This window comes from Chiroxiphia lanceolata, chromosome 14, assembly GCF_009829145.1.
Source record: "Chiroxiphia lanceolata isolate bChiLan1 chromosome 14, bChiLan1.pri, whole genome shotgun sequence".
In the NCBI taxonomy this organism is placed as follows: Eukaryota; Metazoa; Chordata; class Aves; order Passeriformes; family Pipridae; genus Chiroxiphia; species Chiroxiphia lanceolata.
Genome location: NC_045650.1, coordinates 14552720 through 14576364, shown reverse-complemented (window position 1 = coordinate 14576364; position 23645 = coordinate 14552720). Strand labels below are relative to the sequence as shown.

At 45.4% G+C, this 23645-nt stretch overlaps 1 protein-coding gene and 1 long non-coding RNA gene across 2 annotated transcripts in view; one reads left to right on the top strand and one right to left on the bottom strand.

Moving 5' to 3' along the window:
* PAK3 (p21 (RAC1) activated kinase 3) overlaps nucleotides 1–23645 on the bottom strand; it is a 127975-nt gene that overhangs the window by 72180 nt on the left and 32150 nt on the right. The gene's annotated exons all lie outside the window — the stretch shown is intronic.
* Nucleotides 6970–11084, top strand: LOC116794099. The gene is made up of 4 exons (XR_004359687.1): nucleotides 6970–7097; nucleotides 8369–8565; nucleotides 10045–10252; nucleotides 11051–11084. It is a non-coding gene; the product is annotated as an uncharacterized LOC116794099 (long non-coding RNA).

The window sequence follows — 23645 nt, the reverse complement described above, 5'->3', positions numbered from 1 at the left end:
GGCATTTTTGTAAACCAAACATGCACTTACCTGGGATGGCCAGGGAGTTTGAAAAAAAAAAAAAAATCTTTCTTGAGCAAAAAGATGAATCCTTTCAAAGAGCTGCCTGATCCTGCTTTCATAGGGAACGTGCTCAAGCAGAACAGGAATTCAGGAAAGCTCTGCATCTGTACATCTGCAGGATGCCTAGTCAGTGCTATGTAGGATGTAACTTTAATGGGATATGCAGTTCCAGAGGTGGCTCACATACACCCCAGTGAAGGCATAAGGTCATGGAGCAAACCCCTCTGCTTCAGCAGGGCAGGAAAGTGGACACGGTCTCCATCTGCACCAGAACTGGTTCTGCCATGTTTTATCACACCTCGCTGGCAAACATGACACGATCTGAGCAATACAGTGTGACTGCTGCTGGGGTACCAGGTTTTCATGGGAAGAGGGTATCCCATTAAGTATCCCATTAATCTCCCACACTAAGTGGTAGCTGCCAGAGAGCTCATCCTACAACTCTGACAACTAACTCCCATCCCCACTAACAAAACTCCAACAAGTAGGAACCTACTAAAGCCCCTCACAGCTGGGTTATTGCAGTACCCTGCAGTTCTCCTCCTGTGCCAGGCTGCTGAGTCACAGTCCTGCTCCTCACCAAGGCTGCACTACATGGGGGGCTCTGGGGGCCCCTCCATCAGCCCTGCCAAGCGCAGGCAGCTCTGAAGTGGCACCACAGCAGGACTGGATTAGCTGTGCCGGGGGCTGATGTGGGGAGCACTGGGGGGAAGGGACACGGAGGGAAGCCGAAAGCCAACAATTAAATCTGGGGGCCTGCTTGGCCCATGATGTCATGGCTTCCCAGCGCCCCGGCGATTGGCTGCGGGTGAGCATCTGCTGGGAGCTGGGGATGGTTATTTGCCTGAGGTTCAGACCTTTCCCAGCGGCTCTGAATCAGGCTGGTTGTCCTGACAACCTGGATAGTGGCAGCTCCTGATAACCACGTAATGAGGTTGTCACAAAAAGGAGCCCCTCCGTCAGAGAGGTTTAGGGATCATTAATGTTTCCGAGGGAGCGTGAGAGAAGAAGAGGTAAGGGGACCATCTGGCGATGCTGGAGCACGTCAACAGCCTCCCTTGGAAAGAAGCTTCATTAGACAGGAACCACCTACCGACACGTAGCGATGGGAACAGGCAGGCTGCCTGCCAGCAGCGAGGGGGTCCCAACTGCTCAGCTGTGGGATCTGCTGTATGCTGAGATCCAAGCAAAGACAGAGCAAGGAGGACACACAAGTGCTGCCTGGGAACGATTTGAGTTGCTGAGCAGTGCTTGGGTACGAGGCAGTAATGCAGCCTGGGACAAGTGACATGGTGAGGCTGGCACACAGAGACCTTCCTACTGTGCTGCTGCTCTCACATGCTTTCTCTTAGAGGGCAAGTCACTGAAAGAATCTGTGCCTTTATTTACCCCATTTGCAGGCAACTTCTGTGAATGGTTAGAATACCTTCCTACCACCGTGCCTGTCCTTCTGCACAGGGCAGGGCACAGACTGGCAGCAACACAGCTCATTCAAAGAGAATTCATACATGACTCTGCTGTCCTGAGCATCCTCTCAGCTCAGGTGCAAGACAGGACAGAGATGCCCCTTGTCCTTACTGGAGACTGAGCCTGGGGGAGACTGAGCAAGGCACCAAACAGTGTCTTCCCCTGGGATCTACACATGCACTGTCTTCTCATCCCAGGAAACTCTTTGTCCTTCACCTTGTCTTTGTGAAACATTCACCCTGTACTCAAGAGAACCATGAGGTACCTCCCTCTGGCAGCAGTAAGAGTGGATTGGGGTGCTGCAGTCTGAAACCTTCATGGATGGCAAAATACAACACAGCTTGGAGAAGCTCAGTTGCCAAATTACTGATTCCCGGACCAGGTCCCTGGAGAAGAATGCCCACATTCACATTAAATAACACGCTTCTTAAAAACACTTCCCTGCAAAATTTTGCAGTCTGAATCTTTCCTAAGAGGAGACAGAAATTACCTCCATGAATAACTCCTTATGAATCCTACAGCAATAATTGACAGAATGTGTCTTTTATGTAATTTTCATCTGTTTTAAAAATATCTACTGTAAACACTTGCTTAAGTCAGTGTAAGACTTTATTAACGAAGTTTTCCTATTAAAAGCTGCTGTAGTTTTAGCTTATATTTTTACCTCAAACCATAATTTCCCTACCCAAAATTAGCGCTTCAACTGTGGATTTAACTGAGATGTAATAAGACTATTAACACATGTCAATTAAATACCAATCAACTACTCAAGACTGCATTTAATAGACACATTTCTTAATATACCACTGCTATACCTCATTAAAATGGTGTTGAATCTTCACAACTGTTGTAAACAATCAAGTGGGATATAATCCACCTCCACGAACTAGTAAAACTTAATGTAGTGCTGTCCTACTGGGGGGAAGTGTGTGATATAAAATTCAAAGCTGAGACAAAGATACAGTTGATTGCATGTAACAGAAATACTCTCAGAATTATAGTAGGCACTGGGTTCACAAATCCTGCCTCTCTCAGAAAGGACAGGAATGTCTGCAAGGAGATCCTCATCCTGGAATAGGGTTTTACAAGAGGGAAACAATATGAGCCAATACTGCTTAAACTTGCAATCCTACCCAAGCTGTAATTATTGATTCTTCTCCATGAGAAGTTGTACAGCCCAGCAGCATTGCTCCTCCAGTTTTGGCAGAGGGGAAACTGAGGCAAAGAGCTGCTCCAGCGGCTCAGGCTGGGCAGCAGCTCAGTGGCAGCTGTGCAGTAACCTCCCAGTGGAATCGCCTCCCACGGATCCCCAGTGTCACTCCCAGGCCCCTTTTTTTTTTGGAAATTGCAATTTAAATCACCTTCCAGCAGGTGTAGCAGGACTAACAGCTTGAATGTATCAAGCCCTACCTTAACACAGCTTGTAAACAGAACACATCACAGCTTCCTGCAGAAACGGCAATGGGATCCAGAATTTTTCAGGAGAATCCCTGTAAAGTCCAACTCTGTCTAGTTTGCACTTAAACATCTCCCATCCTCCTTCTTGGGGAACATCTCATTTGACTGAACACAAGCAAAGACGACCCACATACCTGCTGGATTTTATCTGCTCAAGATGTTGAATCCAATCTGCTCTCAGGATTGAGAAAGCCAAGATTCACCCTATCTATCCAAACAGCATGGAACAGTTTCCAGTCCTTCCTGGCATCAGAGATGCTGAGATTCTGAGATGCAGCACGTTAGCCCAGACCTAGAGGAGTGTGGCCAAGCTGTCACAGCCCAGCACAAACACCAGAGTTACTGATCCATGACCATGCACAGCCCCCTGCACTACAATGTCTCAGCAGAGGTGAGAGATCAGTCCTCATGTAGGAACAGCTACACATTATGCTTTAAGGGCACAGTCTGACAGTAAAACCACCACAGCAAGATGGGCCAATGCAGCAAATTTATCATCTCCAAAAATTGTCATTCAATGCTGATTCTTCATTGGAACAGTCACACATCACTCTGCCCCTGTTTTCAACCTGCAAAATGCCTAGAGCTGGGTGAGACATATAAAAAACATTCTCCAATCTGTTTATATTTGTTTTAATATGAAATGCATTTGCAACCATACTAGATTTTTAGACAAGTTATTCTCCATTTTTTCCCCAATTAATTGTGAGCAGGAATGACACCAATTCTTACCTGCTGGGAGACATCAAAACAGAGAGGCTCAAGAGGTGAAATGTCACCATTTTACAGGCTGTGTTCAGGCTCAGCCATGCTGTGGCAGTGTCTGGAGGTGGGGTTTTAATTTACATTCACCTCGATGTAATCATTAGGACTAATTACTGCAGCACTGAGGTGGAGTAAGTGTGAAGCAGCCCTGCCTGCACAGCCCTCAGCTCTTGACACCTGAGCTCAGCTCTGTGCTCAGAACACATGTGACAGCAGGAGACCTGCTGAGCTCCCACCTCAATGTGCAGACTTGGAAGGTGTAAACCACTGGTGGTACCTGGTATTTTGGGGTTTCAGAAATGCTGAATATGGAGGCCAATACAGATCTGTGACTGTCCAGAGCATCTCAGCATCCCAGAATGGATGGTGATGTCCAAAGGGATATGAAAATGAACTGATTAAAGCCAATAAGGCTGTTAGAAGATGAAATGGCTTTAACAGCTTTTACACTGGAACCACTATCAAATCTTTTTAATGCCTGTTTCTTGGTCAGACATGTCTGCAATAAAAAAAATCTTCCTCTCTGGCTCTTTTCCACTCAATGCAGTTGTGCTTCAGGAGGAGAAAGGACTTAGGCAGGGATTCAGGCCTTTTTTTGGCACTCCATCACCAGAAGATTTCACATGGGGGATGATACTGGACTGAAGATACTGGAGTGTTGTTTGCTGTGGAAGAGAAGCAGTGTTGAGCAGTTGCCAGGAAAATTTTGCCATGTTTCATCTCCTGCTGCCTTCAGAGTACTCTGGGGAAAGCAGGAAAGTCTGATGCCACTGAAGTCCAGGATTTCCCTGTGAGCCCTGAGACAGGCTCCATGGGAGCAGGAAGGGAGCCAACCTGTGAAGGGTGCAGCAGTGTACTACAAAACAGGATGGAGACACAGACTCACACCCAGAAATAGATAAACTGAAGAGGAAAGATTCAGCTCCCTCTTGAAGATCCACTCTTCCCACAACAAATGCTGTGAATCTGAGAATTAACTTCATACTGGATGAGTATGAACTCTGATTTCACAGCTATGGCAACTCCAGTGGTGTCACGGGTGAATATGAACAAAGGTGCTATGGATGGAAAACACATGGCATTGCATGATGGCTTGGAGGGCTGGAGAATGCTGGGTTACTCATGTGTTGCAATGCAAAGGTTCTATAGGCATGAGGATAACATCAGCCCGGAGGGTCTGGAGAAGAAAAAGGTCTTTATGTGGTTCCCATTCCACAAATGAAGACTTCATTGCCTGGAGACTATCCCATGACAGTTAGAGTTTATTGCCACGCCAGCTCAGGGCAGTGCCCTCCCAGCAGCTGGAAGACCAGAGACAAGGGCTGTCTGTGGTCTTACGGCACTTCCATACCAGCCTGCAAGACTGAAGCCTTACAATTAGAAAAAGCATGATAGAGAGTGTGTGTCTTGACTTAGAGAACACCCTTCCCCAGCTTGCTGGGGTTGTGACCTGGAAAATTAAAATGCAAGAAACTCTCCAGCTGCTGACCAGGCAAAGTGGTTGATACTGGATTAAACAATCAATGGCTCTCAGCTATAGCACACAGGCACCAACTGCACTGGCTGAAGTGTCCCTCTTCACTTTAGTTTGGCCAATGCCAGCTAAAGCAGCAGGACTGACTCTGTCTTGGTGATACAAACAATTTGCACCAGCTGAAGATTCCTCTGAAACCCAATTCAGTGAGACACTTCAAACAAGGTTTCAGGAAGCTGGTCCAGAGGAAGAACTACTGTCTTTGCAAGACTGACCACATCATGATAGTAAATGGAGAATGTGCTAAACCCCAAACTTATATGTATTGAGAGGAGCTACTAGAGCCTAAAACACAACCTTGCCTCCAAGACAACCTCAGTGCACCCACTTCTTTAGAGGAGAATATCCCACTCTCTTCCTCATCATTGTCTGTGAACCCTCCAGCACCTTCCTTCCCTTTCTCCCCCGTAACTCTGCACACACTTGCAGCTCTTCACTGCAAAGCCAGTAAAGTGTGCCATATCTGTTCATGCCAAGCACTGTTTCTACTGTTTGTCTCCAAACTCTTGGTTTTCCTTGGTCATAAAGAGAATTCCACAAGAAATAGTAAAGGCTGGTCACCTAGGTAAGCACATGTGCAGGTACAAGAAGTTAGTTCCATAGATTTATCTTCCATGTCACTGAGGAAGTCACAGTCTGCTTTGACATAGCATAGACAGGACCAACAGAAGGCCACTATCCCAGAAATAATCTTTTTATCATAATTTCAGAGCTCAGAGGCAGTGCAGCATGAGTTTTCTGACAAAATAGGAGTTTTTCCTCATGATTCTTGAACTACGCATTTCAGCATACAATGCAACCCAGGTTTGACAGGTCTTATCCAAACAGTAGAAGAGTTTTGAACACCAAGATTAAGGAAAGATATGTTGATGAGACCCTGAGCACAAGACAGTCCATAGAAAGAGGGTGAGACCTGCTGGAGACCTTTTCAAATCACTTTCAGTGATCAGCTTTCTTTAGAAAGCTCAAGGAAACATCAGTTTCTGCATGTATCCATAGGATGGGAGAACACTTAATTCATGGCAACTTTATAGAAGTTTTGTTCTCCATCCAGTACAGATCAAACACAACTGTAAAAATGCATTTCAAGAATCATGAACATGACCTTTTGAGTCAAGGGTATAAAGCACAACAGTAGAGGAAGCACTACATTTCAGCCCTCACCACCAGCTGTGAAAGTCAGGTGTTCAGAGAATATAGTCAGGTTTATTAATCTGGTGCTTAAAGATGTCACCTAATCAAGAGTTGGGATCAGGAAGAAATCCCCAGCTGACATTAAAACGTTAAATACAATGGACTGAATCCAATTATTATTTCTATTGGAATTGCTAATCTATGAGATGGGGCTGGAGGGTCTGATTTCCAAGATAAACACATGACAGCAATGCCACTGGAGACAGGGGCTGATTGAAGCTTCTGACCTGTTCTGTGCCGCTGTGCCAGGTCAGACTCCCCTTCCACCCCGAGCCTGCCAACATCTGGGCAGCCAGGAAGCTCCCATGGGATCAGGGAATCCCTGTCACAGCAATGGTGTCTGGGTGCTCTCATGCATCACAAAGGCTACAAACCTGCATGGTTGCCCAACTCTTCTGCTAACCTCCACGTTCCATGAGATATTTCCTTCTTTTGATACTCATAATATCCAAGGGATTTATGATCCCTGGAAAACCCAGCATACAAACAGAGAAACCATCTCCTTCTGTGAGCAAATTAATTTCTCTTGTAAAAGGACTCACATTAGGCCTTCAGCTCTTCAGCTAAGGTACCAAGACAGCCTTCCTTGTCATGGAAGTGCCTTTGTAGGTAGATGGTAAGTCTCCCTGCCAGTCTGAGCTGCTTCAATGCAAGGATATGTCATAAACCTTCCTCTCCCCCCAAAAATCCTTCACTGAATGAGAGGAAAATGACTGGGGTGTGTTGACAGCTTTCAGCTTCCTGAAATGACTTTGTGAAGTTTTACAGGGACTCAACCCAGCCAAGAACAATCGCCCTTAAAATAGAAATTAAAATTAAATACCTTTATTTTTTCATGGGAAAAAAGCACCATGTTCCATTGGAGGATCCACTCCACCTCTGTGTCACTCTGACACTTCCACCGACAGTCACACTTGGCTTCTGCCAGTGGCCCAAGGAGCCCACCAGGATGGGGTCATCACACTCAGTATCCACCTCCCAATATCCCTCCTCTGCTGTATGGAGCAGGGAATGGCTCCATACAATCTTTACAATGAAAGGTCCCATCCCATATGGAGGCCACTGTCAGAGAGGAACAGAGCCAGAGGCTGGATTTGGTGGCATCCCACCTACTGTCCTGATGCCATGTATTCACACCGGACTCCAACCTACAGGATGCAGCCAAATATCACAGGTGATTCCCTGACATTACTCCAGTTTACATCAGTGTAAGTAAGACAAGGCTCCTGCCCCCACTTTTCCTGTGCTACCAGCACAGCTTTACTGTGCAGCTGCCAGTGTGAATGCCAACCCAGGCTGCCTCTGGCTTTCTGCAGGACCCAGACTCTCACGCTTCAGTGCATCCTTGCAGTTGAAACAAGATGTTTGCTCATACATATTTTTAATCCTGTTGCTACCCTGGCTCCTTCTCGTTAGCCTCCTTGCACAGCCGTTGGTTCCACACCAGGGAAACAGGCCAATTATCTTGAACAGCCCAGGGAGAACCACTGCTCAAGGAGGTGCTGGGTGCTTATCCCAGCGGGAACAACTGCTCTCCTGTGGTGAGGGGAGGAAATCCCAGAAGTTCAGAAAGTCTCAGCAAGGCAGGGATGAAAATGCCAGATAAATTCCTCATCATCAGAGGAAGAGAAACACCATCCTGCTGGCACATATTGAGTGTTACCTCTCAGAGGGCTGCACACAGCCCTGCAGATGCAGGTAAGGAGCCATTTCTGGAGAGAGCAGCTCCTTGGGGCAGAGCTCTGGGACTGACACGGGGCTGGCCAGCTCCAGGGCACACTCACTTTTTACAGGACAAAGTCACATACGGCCACAGACTCAAAGCTGGACAGTACAGACATATGTTGCTGGGTGGGATGGCTCGCTCACCTACTGTCAGCATTTCAGCTCCCGTTGACTTGGACTGAAGCTCCCAAGGGATCACCTTAGCCAAGCCCAGTCACCCTGAACACACTGTCTCCTTGGAGCTGACACCTGCAGGTCAAGCTACAGTCAAGGCTACCAGTAGACAGCCTGATCCCACTCTCCCTGTGCACAGGGCAGACACATCAAGCCTGGGCTGCAGTATGTGACAACAGAAGAAGGTAAATAAGACACAAGCAGTGTGGCTTTCAGCTAAGCCAAAATCACTCTGTTCACTTTTCCACACAGATATCACCAGAGAGACCCACCCCTGCTCCTTCAAGCTTGCCATCACACAAGACATGGGCTCTACCTCCCATAAGAGATCTGATGTGTCATTTCAGGCTGAGGCATTTGGAGTCAAGCTCCTCCTATTCCCAAGGAGTTAAGTGACTGTACAGTCTTAGCTACACTTACACTGGTGTCTGCAGTGAGGGAAGGGGAGGCTGACTCGCCCTTTGGAGGTCCAGCCCCTTCTCCACCTGCCTCCCCCAAGCCCTGCACCAGCAAAATGGATTTTCACACTGAATCGTGCACACAGCCTTGGGCAGTCCCACGTGACTTTATGTGGCAGCCATGCTCCTTCTGACACACTGCGTGGTCCAGAACAGATTGTCTGCACAGCAAGGTGAATCACAGCTGTGAGCAAAATCTCTGGACGATTGCTATGGCAAAGAGACTGGCATTGCTTCATAGTACTGCTGCCAATTATCTCCTGCTTGCACAACGAATCCCTTATCACCTTCTCTCACCAAAGCCGGGCAGAAGGAGCTTTGCAGACTTTGCTTTTGCCTCACTAATCATTGCTGGGCTGACAAGTCCCATGGACCGGGAACAGACTAATCTTCTCAGAAATAGAGCCCATACCTTGCCTTCACTGGCTGCTGAAAATGTGCCCTCAGATGGCCTGTGATGCCATTTTTGTCTTCTAATGGAAGCTGAATGTCACTGCTCTCCCCATCAGGAACAAATGCCAGCAGACTGAAGCCCCCCCCAGTTCTGGCCACTACTCACACCAGACATCAGCTGCACAGGTCTGTCCCAGGAGAGGTACCAGGCAGGCACATGCCACCCCATCTGATTCCAGCATACCTGGTGCTGTGCAAGCCATCCCGCTGTCAAAAAACCCAAAATTTTGGCAGTGACCTCACTGAACTAGCAGGGCTGCATCACTACATGTCCCTCCAGTGTCCTTGTACCCACCAGGCCTGGAAAGAGGAGCTGCTCTGAACGGAAATGGGGTGGGGGGTCTCACCAACCCCAGGCTATCTGCCTCCTGCAGCACTAACCACCTGCCCTAGAGTGTCTGAATTCAGCATGTGAATGCTGCCCTATCCTGCACTTTTGCTACACGTGCCCAGAAGTGATTGTGGCCCTTCAAAACCCTGAGACCACGTTGTGTATTCATGATGCCATCTGCTGGCACCTTCTCCCTTAATTAACCTTTCCAAAGCCACTTTGTGGGGTGTGGAGCTCTTCAGACCCAGAGCACATGGGAACCATTGGCTCCTGTCCCCCTCCCAGGGGAAAAAGTCTGTGCCTTCACCAGCATCCCAAACTCCCTGTTCTCATCAGCTGCAGGAAATAAATCAGGTGGATTCATTACATAATCTGTAATAAACAAGAACTGTTTAAGTAAAATGAACATGTTTTCCTGGTAGGGAAAGGACAACAGTGAAGGAAATACTTGAGATCTCAAGAGATTCTTTGTGATGCTCCTGCGAACTGGATAAGAAGATACCAATGCAAAAAATATCCATCTAATATATACACATACTGGCTTTTTCCTTGAAAGACTGCCTGGCCTCTGGAACCTCAGTTTCTCAGGATTGCAGCTGGAAAGAGAACCCCCAAGATTCACCTACCCAGGTATCTTGCAGAGTGTACTTAGAGGCAGAAAGAATGGCTCTACCATGAGTGATCTCAACAGGGAATCACCACACTTGCAGTGATAGGCACTGAGGGACAAAGATGGGTAATTTATCCAGTTTACTTGGGAAAGAGAAGCAAGGGGATCCCAAACATGCACACTATTCACAGAGGAATATTTAATTAAAGGGGCCCAAGTCAAAAGCATCTGCTGGACACCACTGTTTATTCTTCTCCCCCAAAATATCCAGGAGACTTAGCAGAGCCTCCATGCTACCTGAGCTGTGCCCACTGAAGGAGAACCATGGAACATCTACCCTCATCAGGGCAATAATTACTCTCGTGGGAGCTTTTTGAAAAAAGTCTGGCAAAATTAAAGAAGCTGGCAACAGTGGGAACATGCCAATCTAACTGACAAGTAATATGAAGGCTGCTGAGAGATGAAGAGCAAAGGACTGGAGCACGGAGGATAAAACACATCCAAAAGTGCAACAAAATCACACTAGGACGGATTAAGTCTCCTTAGTACAAGCTCTGGAAAGAGCAGAGACACTTCATCTCTGAGCCACACAGGCTTAGGATTTGTCTTCTTTCATGGCTGTCCTTGACATGGAGCCAAACTCACCCTTTTACACTCACAATTAATGCCCTGCAGGGCAAGATCTTCTTACTGCCTTGTACAGACATACACATCAGCCTTCCCTGAGATCACAGCACCCACTACCCCTCCCTTCCCTTTCCTTCCTTCCACTCCCTGTTCACTCACCCACTCCTGTTTGCTTTTTCATTTTCACACAGGAAAAATTCTTAGAATTGGAACCAGAAAGATACTCATTCTTCAAAGAGCCACTGCAAAGCAGGAGGCTTAGATCCTAAACTCTTCCAGGAAGGCAGCTGAGTTATGCACACACCTCATGATAAAAGTGATTAACCATCATTACCAGGTTGCTGTAGTGTCAGTTCTGGAGCTCGCTCTAAAAAGGACAATGTCTGATGGCACTGAGTTTAGCAAAAGAGATAGAAAAAAGAATTTAAAGTCCAGAAAATCCATCTTTCAGAGAGATGAATGAGCTCATTGCCTGTAATTTAGTAATGAGAAGGTTAAAATGCATCTCACTCACAGTCTGTATGTACCTGTGCAGTGAAAAATCCTGAGATTAGTGGATGCTTGAGCCTTTTTTAATTTTAAGCAAAAGCATGATGAAAAACACAAAAAAGACGAAGCTGGAAATAAGTAAGGGGAGCATTTTTAGACCAAAGCAATGCACCACTGAAATACTTTATTAAGTGAAGCAGTAGATTCTCTGACTTACAGTTCCTGCATCCCCACTGGACGTCTGTCTGAATGACCTGCTCAAACCTAAGTACAAGGTATTGAGCTTGAAGTAGAAATCTTTGGATAAAGATTTCACATGGGAGGTCAGATTATCTGGTTAGAACTGTCCCATCCTCTTGCGAACAGGGCCACAATAGGAAAGCTGGAATCTGAGAACTGGTAACCAAAGAACAACAGGACACAGTAGTAATAGTTTCCCATTACCTGGGATCACAGTACCATTAACTCACAGTATTTTAGGAGGGAGAATATTAATTTGCCTGCCTAGGTTTTCTCCACCAGTAATGAAAAATTAAGGAGATGTATAGTATGACTCATACAGACAGTACACAGTAAACAAATAATGAAAATAAACCATTGGGATATGCAGTTTGGGAACTCCTGTACCATATGTGCTATTATTTATTAATTGTATTCCCATAGCAATATACGTCTGCTGCACCCTGCAGTCTAAAGCCCCTTGCTTCCTAAGTGTTAATTAGGGCTCACAGTAAATGCTGAGAAGTGAAGGAAGTGTGTTCATCTCTCTCCTACGCTTGTAAAGCCCCAGAAGCAAAACCCAAAGTGACTTCCATGAGGTCACGAGTGAATCAATAGCACTGCCTGAAACAGAGCTCAAAACTCCTGGCTTCCAGGTTCTTCCCACAGAGAGAGAAAGATTGGTAACAAATCCCTGAAGAGGTGGGAATGAGCAAGAAAATCACAGTGTGCAGTCTGCCTGTCCTCACAGGTGAGTTAATTAGACTGTGGCCTAATTAAAACACAGCCTTTGCATCTCACCTTTCTTTCTTGATGATGTTGGCAGCAGGTGTAGGTTGCCCATAAGTTAAAAATGCAAGCCAGCTTCTAACCTTGGAGAGAGTGGAACAGCCCTACAATGGGGTAAGAAACCCAGTGACTGCAGTGTGGAACCTACTGTGCTCATGGAAAGCTTCACTGGATACAGATGCCTGCAAGACAGAGGGAAAGAAGTGAAGATAAAAAAGGCTTGTCCTCCCAGTGCTTCCCTCCACAGTAAACTTGGGTTTAGAAGCACCAAACACTTGCCATTTCAAATGAAGTTCCCAGGTGTTTGGCCACCTCTAGAAAGCAGCTCCTGCATCTTAGCAATTATAACCAACATGAGCCCAATATGCTTTTAATGGCTGGAGTTAAAGACTATTTCAGACAAAAACTGCAAAAACAAGTGGCAATCACATACCTCTCAATCCTAGGGAAACTGGGGAAATGAGGACATTACTTTTGTTATGATGTCTCTCTTTCTGCCAGGAACACGGTAGGAATGGAAGGGACACAACTTACAACAGGCCATGAAAATGAAGCATTAACCAAAGATTTAACCTCCACACACAAAACCTCACAAATGGGAAAACTCTACCACAATAAAAAACCTTTTTTTCTCTAAAGATTGTTTTTAGAGGGCAATGGTCAGGTCAATGAAAAGGCTGGGTTTAACTTGCTTAATCTCCAGCGAGTTTTAAGGGTCTGACCAGGAACTCACTGGAAAAACCCAACTGTGGTCGTCACCCACCTGTTCTGCAGAGAGGCAGAGGGGTCACGAGCACAAGCAGCAGCCTGTCCCCCTGGGGAAGGGAGGCTTTCTGGTGCCAAGGGAAGAGTGCAGCCAAGGTTCTTATGGAAACCTGCAGTTCACATGAGGATGAACAAAATAAAATACCAAAGTCTCCCACTACCGAATCAGTTCATCAGTGACGGGAGGTGAAATGCTGAACCCAGGACAAGAAGCGTGTGCAAGAAGGGCTGAGCCACAGAGCCAGAGCGCTCAGGAGATGCCCAAGGCAGCTTCACCCAGGCTGTACATCCAATTAATTCTCCACCAAGACAGACACCCTCCAGACTCAGACAATGCTGGAAAGAGTAAGTATTCGGCAGATAAAAAGGCAAAAAATATCTGTAAACTCCAAAGGTAAAAGACATGACTCTCGCCCTTAATAACTCACAGATGTATTTTCCCTATCTCGTCTGCAAACATTTCAAAACAGTGCTGCATTCCCCACTGAACAATGGTGCCCACAGAGGGGAACTCAAGATGATATAGTGCATGGAAAATGAAGTTTCCAAAAGCATTTGAGAATAAAGAGAAAAGGAGGGATCAGAAGCAGCAATGAATGAACACAGAGACAGGATTTCTCTGTACAGCAGAACTCTGCTCTTCAAATCACATGGAAATCCCAGCTTTCCTGGTTGTAACAGGAAACAGCCCAGGAGATGGACTGAAGGCTCTGAGGCAATTCATTTTCCAACAAGACAATGCAGTCTGCAGCCAGAGCATCACATTGCAGTCATGCTGCCTGTTACTCAATGTGAAAAAAGATCAAAGAGCAAGTGGGAACTGATGCAGCGAGGCACGGTGCGAGTCTGCAGCCACACTGTTCTCTTTCTCACAGCTGAAAGCAAGGAGGGCCTGCACCTACACAGAGAGGACACCGACAGCACCCCTTCCCCTGCCTGATGGAGCACCCTGAACAGTCTGAGCCGAGAGCCCTACACACATCCAGCAGGCACTGCTGGCTCACTCCAGCACAGCAGGGTTGAACGAGCTAGAATTCCAGAAAGGTCTGGCTGCAAAAAAAAGCCAAGGCAGCACGTGTCTTTATGAACTTTCATCAGCTTCCAGTCTCTTTGCTATTTTGCTGTCACCTATCACTATAATTAAATAATGTTTGGTCTTGTTACTCTGTTAACCAAGAGATATTACAGACTCAGAAAGTCAAACTCAGTCTAACCTGCTGGATACTCGCTCCTGGTATATTCGATGGGAAAGCACAGCACAAGAGGGAGACAGGGGACTCATTCCTTGGAAATGTAAATGCCTGATGCCTTACCCAACCCATAAAAGAAATATTGCAAAGGGGTTGGAGACACATTAGATTTGTAATTGGGATGATCCTATACAGGCATATCAGTAATTACTGATAAACAGCATGAGAAAGCCTGTTTCATAGATCCACAAAGGATCTGGGACAGAGAACATCAGCAGCACAATGTAATGTCCAGCCCTCACACACTGTCTTTACAACAGTCAGTCAATATTCCTGCAAAGCTGCCTGCTTGTGTTTCATATCTGTACTAACTTCCATGCCCATTTTGGTCCTGATCTCAAAAAGGTACTGTTTATCTATTCTTCCCAGTTCTGTACAGCCACGAGCTGCTCATAGATTTCCATGACTTGAGAAGTCAGGATAAGGATGCTCCAAAACCCGAAGCAAAACAAAACAGTGCTGGACGCTCCTCTGGTCACCAAAAATACAGGGCAGCACTGTACTATGGATGCAAAGCTTTCTGCTACTCAGACAGCATTTTAGGAGGATTCCTGGTTTTCTTCTCTCTTCCTTACAAATCAGGCTCTCTCCCTGTCTGGTTCTCCTGTGCTAGAAGTCTTGTTACAGCTGCAGGGAAAGGCAAGCCATTTTGCTTGCATGGCTGCCTCTGCATTTCAGGCTGATTTGTATGAGACACTGCCACCCAGCACAATTTGCATACGTACCAAAACGTGAGACCTGCTCAAAAGGAAGCAGGAAAACCATTCGTCTCTCCTCTTGGAAAAGGTTAATGGCATGGATTCTTTGCAAATGTTTACTATTAAGTGTTTCCTAAGCCTCTGAGCTATAGAATTTGTACATAAAAGGAGGTTCACCCTCTTCCCCCAGTCCCACAATCCTATTTGCTTCAGATTAACATGAGTGACCTCTACTTCACTCGAGCTTATTCATTGCCCACAGAGCAGGGCCTGGTTTTACTGAATTATTTCCCTGCCATCATGAAGTGCTATACAGCTGCATAGGAGGGGACAAGGCTGCAGATGCAGGTGTTAGCTTTCTCGAACATTAACCGTTCAACACCCAGACAAGATTCCTATTTAATCCTTATCCAGATCAGGACAGTTGCAGAAAACTATGACATAAGGACAAGATACCTGGACTTAACACACCATAACACTGGGCCCAAAGGTGTGATAAAGAAAACAGGGGTGAACTACATCCCAGTAATTACAAGAGATCATACATGTCAGGGGACAAAGCAGCCCTGCCATGAAACACCTCATCTCAGCATCTCTTGCAGCTCCCTCCCTCTCTGTCCTCAGTTGTGTCAGTCACCCAACATGCTCCACACTTGCTGTCTTAAGAGTGCATGAGAGGCTCTGGGGTGGATGCTCTTTGAAATGGCTTAATTTAAATTGACATATGAAGTGTCACCTCCAAATTAAGCCAGGCTGAAGAAAACCCTTCAGGACTTTTCCGTCCCTTCTTCTCTCTCTCTTCTTTCCCCTCTCACTTCACTCTAAAAGAGGGCTTACACGTCATTCACCTCCAGCCATCAACAGAAAACAACTCGTACCTGAAAGGTGTCTTCAGCTGAACACTAAGGGCAGGGAAGATGTGCCCTCATTTCCTCAGTCCTCCAAGAGTAACAGCCCAGACTGAAGTCCCTCCATAAGTCAGATCTCTCCTGTGTCAGACACAAACCCAAATTATTCTGGCACATAAGCACATATCTGTGCTGAAAGATGGCCACTGGGCAATTAAAATCTGTCTCAGTCCTTTGTTCTCCAGGCAGGCTGCCTGATTGAGTGGACCCTTTTACTTACAAAAACAAATATTAGGCCTGATCTTCAGCTGGCAGAAAGCCACACAGTGCCATCAATTCTTCTGTTACCCTGACTGAATTTTGACCTATGGCTTCCAAATACACTGAAGCTCTTACTTGCTACTTGCACCTCCCATACCGTCAAATGGCACAGTAACCCACTCACTAATTTTGCAGACAGGGACAGATCTTCTCACACCTCATGGCATCAGGCTCACAGTGCAGCACCTGGGCTGCCTGGCAAATCTTGTTCTGATACGGACAATACTGCTTCAGGTTTGGGACCTTTTGCTGTGATTTGCAAATAATCAGAGTTCAGACACAGCCCATAAATACCGTATTTAAATGTTCCACTCATTACTACAAAAGAGGATCCTGCCTAGAGAAGCGAGACTGAAACTTAAAGCAGAGCAGGACAAGTATAAAGGACTGATGGCAATAACTGTCCTTCTCTCGCAGAGCAAGAGAATACTTCAGCACCCAGACTGTCCCAACAAATATTCCATCCTATAGCTTGTTCAAAGAATTACATATCATTCCTTACTCTGCACAGACAAGAATTTGCTTTTTCATCAGTGAAGGTGGCTGGGTTTTCGGTTTAAAAAACAAAACATGTATTACTGAAACTAATGTGACTCTTGTCATGAGCAAAACCATTTTAAACAGTCCAGAACCTGGGGGAACCAGCCAGAACCCAGAGGGTGTTGTGTGGGCCCCTCTTCAACACACACATACTGATCTCCAGCATGTGAGTGCTGTAAAAATAAGCCAGAGACTAACAAAGACTGGTAGGATAATCAGAATAAGGCAGACTCCTCTAAGGGAGACTGGAGTAACCAGCTTTTTTAGCTTAACCAAGCAGAGGCTGAGAGGGGTCATCACTGCAATCCAGAAATAACTCAAAGGCAAACACCAAGGAAGAAAAAACAGCTAGTCAAGATCAGTGACTAGAAATAAACAAAGAAGAAATTAGAAGGCCATGAGCAAATCTGAACTGGAAATTCTAATGTTTCTATTACCAGAAGGACGAGGCAGAAGCTACTTTTCAACTGAAATATGGTGGAAAGAACCCCTAACCCTCTTTGGGTGTTTATAAAGCAGACTCTAGGACATGGTACCTGCAGTCAGTAGGACTGAATCAGACACCCTTGAGCTTCCTCACTATACTGAGTGCTCAGCTCAAACCCAAAGAAAGGGAAAAAAAAAAAGCTAACGTAGAGAAAAATGTCAATATTCACCACTGCTGTCAAAAATTTCTCATTAAAACTAGGCCACAGAGGCAGCAAGCTGTGCAAAGAGGAGAAAAATGGCCTCTCAGTGAATTCAGGCTCCCTGATCATTTGTGTTCCTCCATCACAAACACAGACACTTGCCCCATACTTGCTCTCCAACATGAAATGCCACTTGGGGTTTTCCTGTAACATGTCTACAGGGAGGCATCAGGAAATTCTCTGTAGAAGCTATTGGAATAACTCTACCCAAAAGCACTCTTTTGCAGTGAAGAAAACTGCTGAAGAGGAAAAGCAGTCAAGTTTTTCTGGTCTCCTATTTAGTCTGTATCTAGAATTTGCAGGAATCAGAAAGGAATACAAATGTTTCCATCTCCAGTTATAACTTTTCAAAGGAATTATGCTTGGTTTTTTCCCCAAAAAACCCTCTCCATCAACATTTGCAAACTATGGTCCAGAGAGTATGAAATGCAGAAAGTCCTTTCCAAGGAGAATTAATCTCAATATAGTTGGAGCACAGCACATGCACGTACGGGCCCAGATCCTTGCAATTCTCATGGACAAAAGGGTTTCTTGTATATAGATGGTTCTCAGCTAGAACCCAACTGACTGAGGAAGGTTTATCATTACACTTTCACCCATACACTTTCAAAGCACACTGGTCAGCAATGGAACAGATCCTCTGAAGATACCTGTAAGTCATTCCTACTACTACCCAAGAAGGAATTAATCAATATATTAGTTTCCAGGCATTCACTAAGGGATCAGACCACTACAGGAAGGATGCCTGCCCCTGTCCTACACCACTTAGAACCCAAGTCACTGGAAGCATACCAGAAAAGGAGATGAGAGGACAGGGAGCTGAAGCAATGGAGAGCACAGAAACTAAATCTCAGTTAGTTTCTATCTGCGCAACACATCGGCCTCCCAGCAGAGAGAGGTTTCAAGGAATTATCAAAGAAAAACCAACCCAGTAAAATGGAGGTTAGCTCAGAATTGATGAGGTTTTTCAGAGGCACAGTGATATCACCAGAGAATCAGCAACTGGGTCTCTCAGGACTGACAGAGCAAAACTAATGATAAACATCTTGATCCAGCCAGGGGAGACTGCTTGGAAGAGCCCCAAAGATCCAGCTCTCACTTGAAGGAGGCAGTTCCTTCCAGTTTTCAAAAATATGACCAACATCTATTTTAGTTTAATCACAGGAGCAAACTTAATTAACAGGGATGGTACAGTAGAAGGCTGTGCAAAATAACTTACTGGATTTCTCTTTCTTCTTTCCCACAGAAAAGAAGTTGTTTGTCAGTCCCATCGGAATGCCTTTGATCTCAACACTGATCTAAGCAACAAAACAAGAAGAAATGAAGGAAAAAATTAAAAAGGCTCTCTAGAAGAGAGCATCCATCTTCTCTCCACACACTGATTTGCCTCTGCCTCCCCAGACACAAGCAGGTGACTCCTGAGAGCTGGCAGGGTACAATGCAGAGAACAGCCCCACACACCCCAACGTGCCTCAGGCACTTTTGTGAGGCTCTACCAGATCCTCCATTCTGCTCTGTTTCTGCTAAATATATTAATAAGTGATCAAGTTTTATTGTTCTATAGCTACATTTTACAGTCATGCATAGTGCTCTTCTCAACAGCATTCTCCCTTTAAATTCCCATGAGTAGGGAAGCACAGTCCATGAAGTTTAAGGATCTACTGTACTTTGAATTTTGAAGCCACCATCATTGCTAGATTAAAACTGCACTGGCTGGGACTATCTAAAAAACACAGTTATCAGCCCTCCACAGGCTTGCAGAGGGTCAGGGCTGCCAGGCAGCGAAACCTAAAATTCAAGAAAGACTCTCTGTGTATTAGGTCCCAATTTAGACACGGCTTGGGTATTTCAGCACTCACTGAAGTTTAGGCATGTGAGTCGTCTCACTGAAGTCACAGGAGCTATTCATGAGCTCAGAAGTTAGACACACATTAAGCACCCTCCTGACTTGTGACTTTGGATCATAAAGTCTGTGAAGCAGAAATCTGCTGCTCAATCCCGCCTTGTGCAGCCCTTTGCATGATGATCATATCTGCTCTGGGATCTCAGAACCACTGCATAATAATTATTCAGTTGAAATTACATCAGCTGAGATCAGGTTACACTCAAGTTTGGCTTTTCCAGGAAAAACTGAAAGCATCCATAGACATGCATTGCCTCCTCTGATGTCAGCAAAAATTTTGCTATTGATTTCAAGAAAACCGGGATTTCATTGCAGCATTTAATGCTCTGAGTGTCACTAAGTAAAAGTGGGACTGTCCCAGATTTCCCTAGAGTTGTTAAACAAGAGAGTTATCAGTTCTAAAGACAAAAGCAGAACAGTAAACAGTGCTACTTGCAGTGATAATGATAATTGGAGGGGAAAAAAAGGAGAATTAATATTTCTTTGCAGCACTGGATGTTCCCAGCAAATGCTCGAAATGGCAACAGTATTCAGTGACAGACAGTTTATTGTTCACAGAAGGCTTTCTCGTAATCCCAGTTTTTTACCTCTTCAGCCTTTAATTAACAAAACTTCTGCCTGGGTTTGCACTGGCCCTCCACAATCTGCAAGCTGTTCAGGCAGTCACAGAGCAGAAGAGAGCCTGAACACTAACCCTGAGACCCAGGAAAGGTCCTCCCTGCTTCAGAGACCCTGGAAAACCTCATCCAGAGCGAGGCTGCCGTGCCTGGCTGGGGGCAGAGCAAGCACCAAGTCCCAGAAACAGGTAAATAGTTTGGGATCCTTTTGGCACAAACACACCTGTTGAGGGGAAGGGAAAGTTCCTCTGTATTCACACCCCGTGAAGGATTGCAGAGCCACCCCTGCTGCTGGGTGTCACACAGGCAGGATCACACCACAGGCAAGGGAGAAACTGGGTCCTTAAGTCACAGAAACTCAAGTCAACCTGTCCAGCTTGATGTTCTCAGGAGAACATTCAATTCAGATAGTTTCCTCAACCATCCTGAAGCTCTGTTTGTGATCAGTTAATTGAGACCTACAGCAATGACAGTAACTTGATAAATCTCAGTGTGCAGGAGGTCATTTTTAAAGCATCATTATGTGCATTAGAAAGCTTTAGCACTCACACTATAATTATAATGAAGCCTCATCTGGCATTACCTAGCATTGGGAAGAGTGTGGTGAGGGTAGTTTGGTTTAATTCCTAATCTAATTAAAATTCTCTTTTGTTCCAGCAGCCAAAGCCATCTTCCATTTAAGAGCATAGCAATGCCTACCTGCAATTATGAAATAAGTAATTTCATTTAAAAGCAACTGCTACATACAAAAAACTCTTGCACCTTGGATATCCTGATGGAAAAACATGAATTAAAAATCTTTAACACAGAGCTGGCCAATTCTGGTTCCCTACAGCCCAGCACTGCTGTAAAATAAAAATTTACAAAGGTGGAAAGCTCACAGCTTTGCAGGGCAAAGGCACAGCTGTATTTCATACCTCACAAAACTTATACTGTGCAGCACAGACTTGAAAGTAAATTTTTGGGGTGAGGGTAGGGGAGGATGCTTGGATCTCTGCACAGTTGCTGGGTCCAGTTACAAAGCTATTAGCCTCACTGTGAGAATTACAAGGCAAAACACCACATCTTGAATAATTCAGGAAATCAGCTTGAAGGACGGTAGCAATTCCTTCTCACTTTAAATCCTGTCTCCCTCTTCCCCACACTGACCTCCTGGGACTCCACTAAACATAAAGCAGCAGGCAATAAACATACAGCTATTTCCACAGACAGATGCATAAAGTCCCACTCCCTCCCTTCTCCCCCATGTGCCCATCAGAAAGGAATCTCCCATCCATCCTCTTCTTTCTGCTGACTTGGAGTGAGAAAGGGAAAGCAAAATATTATTGATCTGATCTCCAAATTCAAAAGTGCAGAGCATCCCCAGGCTCCAAGAGAGGAAATCCCTGGTAAGGTCCTGTCAATAGTGTGCTCTGCCCAGCAATACTTCTCACAGCTGATTAAACTTTCAAGGTGCCCAACATTACAGCTATGGGGTGAAGTCAGAAAGTCCAACTGGGGTTTATAAATCCCAGTTTAACACACACACACACAGCGATTTATGAACATGGTACATTAATGGCTGGGCTCAGCATCACTAAATCAGTTCCTCCTGCTACAAGTATGAAGTAAAGATGGATAAACCAGAGCATTTCATTTAGGGTGATTTACATTGCAGATAAATCAACATTCATCACTGAACGATTTGTTAACACACTGCAGGATCTTCTAATCACTTTCTGGTTTTCCACCCATCGAAACCTTTTGAAATTACATCACTAAATCCCAGACTAGAGGGGCAGGGCCATGAATAAAGTCTCGGGGGCAGAACCAAGGAGGCTTATGGTGCCAAGTGATGGTTTGGTTGGGCTGGGCTGGGTGGCAAGACAGATGGGTTCAGTTCTGGGGCTTCTTGCACAAACTGGAACCCAAATGTTGGAGGAGATCCACTCTCCTGTCTTATTCTACAATTCCTCAGTCCCATGCCTCCACATATGAAAGTGAGAACAGAGCACATCTCCCTGAAGGTTGGATCGTGAGGAAAAACACCTTCAGAAGAGCACAGAGTGTTAAAACACTACTTGCAGCTACACTGCAAGGCAGTCAGGGATTTTGGCCACCCCAGAGAGCCATGAGAAGAAGCTGAGGTCTCCCTCAAGGTGACAGAGTAAGCTATGACTCTATTCTATTCTATTCTATTCTATTCTATTCTATTCTATTCTATTCTATTCTATTCTATTCTATTCTATACTAAATACTTGCTAGTAAGGGAATCAGAAAACCATTCAGCCTCTGATGTATTGGTAAAATTCTGGAGGACTGTACAGCAGAGGGGCTGAACAGAGCCAGCAAACAGGTACACACCACAACTACTTCTCCATATCTTTACTCAACCATTTCCATAGCTACAGAACATGGCCCTCAAGGGCAGGGAGATCTCAAGGACAACTTTCCTCCTGCATCTCAGGACAGATGACTTCAGGTCCTGCCTCCACCTTCATCTGTCTCTTCTCCATGTCATTCTCTGTCCCTGTTCCCTCAGCTGTGAAGGGGAAATTAGGAAAGTGGTCTCATTTATAAAGCACTTTGAGATAAGCTGACGACAAATGCACTAGAAGAGTGATTTGTTCTTCAGGCATGACTTCTGATCTCAGAGGTTGCTCAGTCTTCCAGCATCTACAGATCTAAAGACTCAGATCTAAAGCACTTAGGCTGTCTCTGTATTACATCTCACAGTCTTGATAAATTCTCTTTTTCCTCCTCCCAGAAACCCAGAAGTTTGATTTCTTGTGCAAAGCTGATAACTTCTCCATCACAAAAGCATTCCAAATTAGTCAGAATCCAAAATACAAGAGGGAAGTGTGTCTCTTTAGGTTTCCACCTATTAAAAAAAAATCCTTTTTCAACAGTCAGGCCTTGGCAGCTACTGCTTTTCACAGAAAAAACTCCTGTCCTGTTTGACCAACCTTCTGTTTCAGCTTTCCTGTTGGAGTGTAGCGCTGAGAAAGCAATACTGGAGTAATCTGCAGTTCAGCAGACATGGAGTTGATTTGCCCTGTCAATGAATCACCGTCTGACTGATGCATCCATTTATTTCAGCAGCATTTGAATTGATCTAAGGGAGATACTTGCTGAAATGCTGTTACACAGATGCAAATAGTTCTTATAAAATTCCTACACACAACAGCAACACATCCTGTGCTGTTCAGGAAGCCACTTGCAAAGTCCTGTCTGTACGGGATGGAAAAGCAGCACCAGAAAATGAGGACTGACTCTAAAAGGCATTTGGTTGGATTTACTTTACCTTTAGCACACACAGGAGAGGTTTGTGCCAGCAGGAGATGTCAGAGGGAATGCTCCAGAGAGAGGAATGGCTCGGCCACCACAGAACAGGCAACAACAGGCCTTTCCCTGAGCTTGAAGCAGCTGCATCCTGCAGTCCAGTGGGATGCATCCCTCTGTGCCAGATAAACCCAGAGCTCATGTCACACTCGGGGCACTGACAACAGGACAACCACCTCCTTTGGCGCCCTCACAAAAGCACCCCTGTTCCCTTCCTCACTCTGTCCAGACTGAGAGAAATGAAACTGCCCCTCAACAGTGCTCTGACTGTTGTACAATGTATATAAACACACACACAGAGAAATACACACTTATATACACTTATATATATACATTT